Source organism: Stegodyphus dumicola, chromosome 11 (genome assembly GCF_044657685.1).
Source record: "Stegodyphus dumicola isolate Sdum_Otavi_A_Nest chromosome 11, ASM4465768v1".
Classification (NCBI taxonomy): Eukaryota; Metazoa; Arthropoda; class Arachnida; order Araneae; family Eresidae; genus Stegodyphus; species Stegodyphus dumicola.
In genome coordinates, this window is record NC_140778.1 from 161,882,888 (window position 1) to 161,888,887 (window position 6,000).

At 37.5% G+C, this 6,000-nt stretch overlaps 1 protein-coding gene across 2 annotated transcripts in view; it reads right to left on the bottom strand.

Moving 5' to 3' along the window:
• Positions 1–5,184, bottom strand: part of LOC118183531 (phospholipid-transporting ATPase ID-like) — a 370,912-nt gene extending 365,728 nt beyond the window's left edge. For both annotated transcript variants that reach the window (XM_085826193.1, XM_085826190.1), the window contains exon 1: positions 5,008–5,184. The gene's annotated coding sequence lies outside the window, so the exon portion shown is untranslated. The remainder of the gene's footprint in view (positions 1–5,007) is intronic.
• Between the last annotated feature and the right edge of the window lie 816 nt (positions 5,185–6,000).

The window sequence follows — 6,000 nt, forward strand, 5'->3', positions numbered from 1 at the left end:
GCGCGCCTGTATCCAGGAGTGCGGTGGCTGGGATATTATTCACCAACATTTCAATCTTCGGAAGAGTCAGATTTTTCACCATTACTGTATTTAACTTGTAGGAAGAGGGGTTTTCGTGGCCTTCGGATTTCCGCACCCTCCCGTCAGCAGAAATCCGTTTTAGTTTAAATTATTTTTCATTTCCGTGCTTTCCTTCTTTTTCCACTGGCCTTGAGACTTTTCTCCTGGATTGCTATTGAACTGTCGACGTTCGCCGGCTGTTTTTGAATGCTCGGGTTTCCTTGCCCACTGATTCGCTTTGCCTCCGTAGCCGTGTGCTTGAGTTTGCTGTAGTCTTGGCGTACCAAATTGGTTTCGCTGTTGATATTGGCGTCTTCTTTCGACGTCCGCCGTTCTTCTACTTTCAAAGTGGATTGCTAGCTCAAATAACTTTTCCAGTGTAGTCGGATTTCTTAATTCAATAAAGTCTTGCACTTGGGGCAGTAACCTCGGCAAAATCACTTGAATTATTTCAGGATCCGGACGGTTTCCATACAAGAGTTTGAAGACGTGAATTTTTCTTAAAATAAAGCTTGAGAGGTTTTCGATTCTTTGTTGATATATACTAAAAAGTTCCGTTTCTAATTTCGCACGATCCCTTACAACAGGGAAGGCTTTTAGTAGGGCAGTCTTGAAATTTTCGTAAGTATAGGTGGGACTTCCTGCTTGACCCAAGAGACTTCTGCCCATACATTTGAACCAGTTAAGCGCTTGGCCCCTCAAAGCGCTGGTAGCTAAGGTAACTTTTTGAAACTCGTGCACGGGGTAGAGCATGAAGTGGTCATCCAATTTTTCCAAAAAACTGGTTACCGGTGAGTTTCCATTAAATGTTGCTTCTGGTTTCATCGAAGCGCGCATGGTCTGGACGATGTAACCAAATTCTTCCAGGGCGGCAGCTGGCATTTCTGGATTCTGAGCCGTTTCTGCAGGCAGCACAGGTTCTTCTTGAAACTCGGCCATGGTTATTCTTCTTCGTTGGGCCACTATCAGGGTCAATGTTCCTTCTAACCTTCTTCGGGAACATGCAAGGACCTGACTCGGAACAGAGAGCTTACTAAAGCTATGTTCAAAACTGTGGGAAGTAAACAGGACACACAAGAAGGGTATACAAAACCCTTTATTTTTCGCTATTTACAATGACTTCCGTACTTCGGAATACACCGACCCGCTACTTGGGGTCAAAACGTAAAAGTATAAAAATAAAACTAAACTCTAATTTAACTTTAGAATAATAAACGTGGAAGATTGGCCTTATATTAACAGGAAGTGTATGTAGTACAGAGAACTGTGAACACTACAATACGTTTAAAATTTATCAAGAGGATTAAAACATCTGGCCTGGAAGGCAACAAGCAACTGCGTAACTTCTAAGGTAAGCGGCCTGCGTCGACTCACTGCTTCCTCTCTCTCGCTTGGCAAAAAGCCACAACTTAAATACTTGGTGTTCGCCAGACAAACTTTGCATAAAAACCTTAACGCTTATAATTCTGGCCGGAAGTAGATAATAAGAAGTGATAGTAAAGATTTAAAATAAAATAAACGTTAGTAAAACTTAAGATCCTTACAGGGTTTTAAATTTAGAAAATTTGAAAATAAATAAATAAATAAATAAAAAACAGAAAATACTTTATTATGGGTATTGAAAAATAAGGAATATTTTCATTTAAGTGCAGAATATAAGCAAGTGCAATATAAATATAATGCAAATATAATATCTAAAGCGGTGAATATCTTTCCTCCTGCTGATTCACTTCTTTCAGAATTTAAATTCTCATCTTCACTGTTGCACTCATGATGTCCCACGTCAGGATGTCCCACGTCAGGCTTTCCCACTTCAGGGTTTTTAGAAGCGGTAACAAAAATCGTGCCATTTCAGGCCTTTTCTTTCCTTCTAAGATGTTCCCGACAAGAATGCAAAAATCGTGCCTCTTCTTTCCTTCTGAAGTGTTCGCCGAGCGTGTCATTTTAGCCTTACATCATAGAAATCTTTTTCTTTTCCCTGTAAGGTATTTCTCCTGCCATCTTAGCATGCCTACGTAGCGTAGTGGTCAGCACGCTGGGTGCGTATTCCAGAGGTTCGTGGTTCGATTCCCGGTAAAGGCGTTGTTCATTTTTCATCTCTCCTGCTTCCAAAAATAAACTAATGACTCTACAACCAAATATTTTACTTACCCACCCACCCCGAAAAAAAATCCAAACATATCGTAGCTTAAATTATAATGAGGAGAGTACCAGACTGACTTCATTGATTAAATCAGTTTTTCTTCATGATTAAATCAGTTCTACTTCTTGGGCATCGAATGTTTATCACCGATAAAATCATCTCAGAATTTGCTTTCGAAGCAAGAATTCCAAAATAAAATAGTAAGTAGCTCAGAAATAAATTATTCATTAAACATGAAACCCTGCCCCCAAAAGAGAGCTTTTTAAGATGCAAAGAAAATACTTATTTCAGCCGCAAAATAAGGACACATCTTCTATTTGAACACCATATAGTAACTGCTTTTGATAAATGGTCATAAAAAATACAGTTCTGTAAACACGGTTCAATATTACCGTAGAAAACATGTATTTTACTAATTAGTAAAATCATGAAAGCAATTTATAATTGTGATTTGTAACAGTGATAGCAATATCGATGATGAATTGAGTCTTTCGAGCATTATATTTTAAAATTAGATTTCTAAGTGAATCCTCAAAAGTTCTCATTATTCGCTTACATTTAAGGCATAAATTTCTCTCAAAATCTTTAAGAGGGATTTTTTATTAAAACTCAGTGAGGTCATATTTTAAAATAGCATGAATTTTGTAGACACGTTAGGTTACTTCGAAGCAGGAAATATGAAAAATGTGCAATGCCCTCGCCGGGACTCGAACCACGAACCTCTCGAATACGCGCCGAGCGTGCTGACCATTACACCATGAAGGCATGTTAAGAAGGCAGGAGAAATGCCTTATACACTCCTCCTCTTAAACGGCGACTGGGGATTAGGGCATTCAATCGCCAAATCCTGGTGCTGGAGAATCATCATCTAGCACCTTTTTTTAAATCGTGCGTCACTGTAGAGTCATAAGAATTGTTTGGAAGCAGAAGTCGTGAAAAATGCCTTCGCCGGGACTCGAACCTCGGACCTCTCGAATGCACGCCGAGCGTGCTGACTATTACACCACGAAGGCATGCTAAGAAGGCCGGGGGAAATACCTTATAATTCGATCAAATAAAGGATATTTCCGTGTTTATCGTATAAGCTTGTAGAGTCATTAGGTTTTTTTTCTTAAGCAGGACGTGAAAAATGTGCAGTGGCCTCACCGTGACTCGAGTTTGGACACCTCGAATATACGCCGAGTATGCTGCCAATTACACCACGAAGGCCTGCGGAAAGAAGGGAGAAAGTACTCTCCCCCTTTTAAAGGGCGACTGGAGATTAGGGACTCAATCGCCAAATCCTAGTGGTGACGCATTATCGTCCACTACCTTTTAGTTAGGGCGCCACTTGTACAGTCATTAGGTTTTTTTCGAAGCAGGAGACGTGAAAAAATATGCAATGCCCTCGTTGGATCTCTTGAACACGCGTCGAGTATGTTTCCAAAACACCACGAAGGCGTGCGGAAAGGAGGGAGAAAATATTTTCTAAGCCCTCCCTTTAATGTGACATTAATGCTGTAACGAAATTTTTCTGAACACGAAAGACCGAAGCGCTATTTTGCAACATCATTTCATGCATATTTCACACTTACGTAATATCCAACCATATTTTCGAATTAATGTTGACCTTGAATAAAAACCTGAGGGGGAACTTGTCTTCCCGTTCCATCAAAAAAGACCGAAGTGGCTCGATGTAAAAATATTCCTCATCTAGGAAAATGGGAGATAACCATTACACTCTATTCGGGACCATTTAAATTCTTAGTAATGCAACACGGTTAAAGAAAAAATAAATTTTTTAAAAATTAAAAAGATCATTGCGTAATGAATATTGCCAGAAATAAGACGTTAATATTTTTATTTTGGGTACTGTTTGTTCTGTTATCCAGACCAGATTCAGAAACGTAAAAATGTATGCACATGTGTATGTACGCATGCTCATATACGCGCGAATTATGTCATAATTTCGAAGCACAGTCGCGATGGCTGAGTGGTAGGGCGAGAGAAAGAAGTTGATACGAAACCGAAGTTCAGCCAATTATCAACTTTATTTCCACACATATAAAATTATCTCGGTAGATATTTATCCAATCATAACGAAATCCGATACATTTCTACGAGTCAATCATAATGAAATATGATAAATTTCTATGTACACTAGGTTTTTTTTTTTTTTTTTTTTTTTTAAATGACGCAGGCAGTTTTTAAAGAAGCGAAGCGGGGAGATATTAGCAATGTAGAAGCTAGCAGATTAATTATTAAACTTATTATTAAACTGGTTATTAAACTGGTAAAATATACGTTAAATGTTATGCTTATTTTGCTCAAAATGCGGTCACTAGGAATCGACGCTAGGTTTAACGAGTCAAAATTTTATTTTAATATTTATTTAGACAATTTATCATTACTTAGTAGTAAATTTTACCGCACATTTTTATGCACTGAACTAATTCTTAAAATTTTTCAAGATCACCGCTTCATATATACCTTGGTTATATGATATACTATTTGTAAGTACTCTTAAAGAACCAAAATTAAATTACCGAAATATATATCTTGTACGAAAATGCGTTTTGTTTTCATGTAAAAGACAAAGCATGAACTAATAAAATATCTCAATAGACTTTTAAGCATTAACAGGGCATGATTTTTTTCAGAAAGGCCATTTAAGAAAAGAAAAAATTATCTAATATTTGGCCTAATAAAGCACTTTTTTCATGTTTCTTAAAAAGTATTATATTTAAACATATTATGTATAATTATATTATTTTAATTATTATGAATATTTATACAAGATTATATTTAAACACATTCTCACCTACCTGCTTTTTGCAGGAGTGATTCTGATACACGAGAAAATCGTCAACAAACAAAAGCTCTCGATAGAAGTTCCTTAGCTCTTTTTTGCTATCACTTCAGGTTTTCTGCTTCCACAACAAACTGTAAAAAAATAGCAAACTCCTGCGTTTTCTACTCAGCCCCAGTTATTTATCCTTCTGATGCATAAGCAAAGACACCAAGTTTCTTGGTGCTATTAGAAAAGCCTCTATCGCAACTTTTATCTCTAAATGTAGCTTTATCTTTAGCAGAGACAATCTGTACTGAAAGTGGGAGGAAATTTTTTTATTACATAAAGCAATAAATGGGCAAGTCAGCTGAGTGGTGACTTTGTTATGAATGGAAGGATGGCAGAGATTTATTGATGCTGACGGAAAAATCACAAGAAATTCGATTCCTTTAAATAATCCTCTGCATTGTTAATAATACTAGCATCGTTTTCTTTAAAAAAAAAAAGGAAAAAAAAAAAAAAATCATTCCCAAAACATGTTCTAAGTTATTTTCACGATATAATTTAAAATAATTCGAATGTCACATTTACTTGGCCTGTGTTTGGCCGAGCGGATAAAACCGCTAAACACTGATAATTCGACTCGAGTTGAAATACTGTCGTATGAGCTCGTTATATGAGTGTTTCTGCGTTATATGAGTGTTTCTTTTTTAATTTGCCTTTTTTCGTTATTTCAGATCTTGACCTGCCCACCAGCGGCCGAGCGGTAAATTCGCTGAACACTGGTAGTTCGGTCCGAGGTTCGAATCCCGCGAACTGGCTGGCTGCATGGGTGTTTTCGTTGTTTTCCCCATGTGTAACGTGTATACGAGCCAGTTTCCCTTAGAAAGCCTTCCACGAAGGCATCCCTCCCCTTAGGCAGATAGCCCTAGTGTGCTTTGCCATAGTTAAATACACCATCACTAGATCTTGACCTAAAAAAAAAATCTCAGATCATTGGAAGGATCAGTTTTATTTTTTCTCCCTA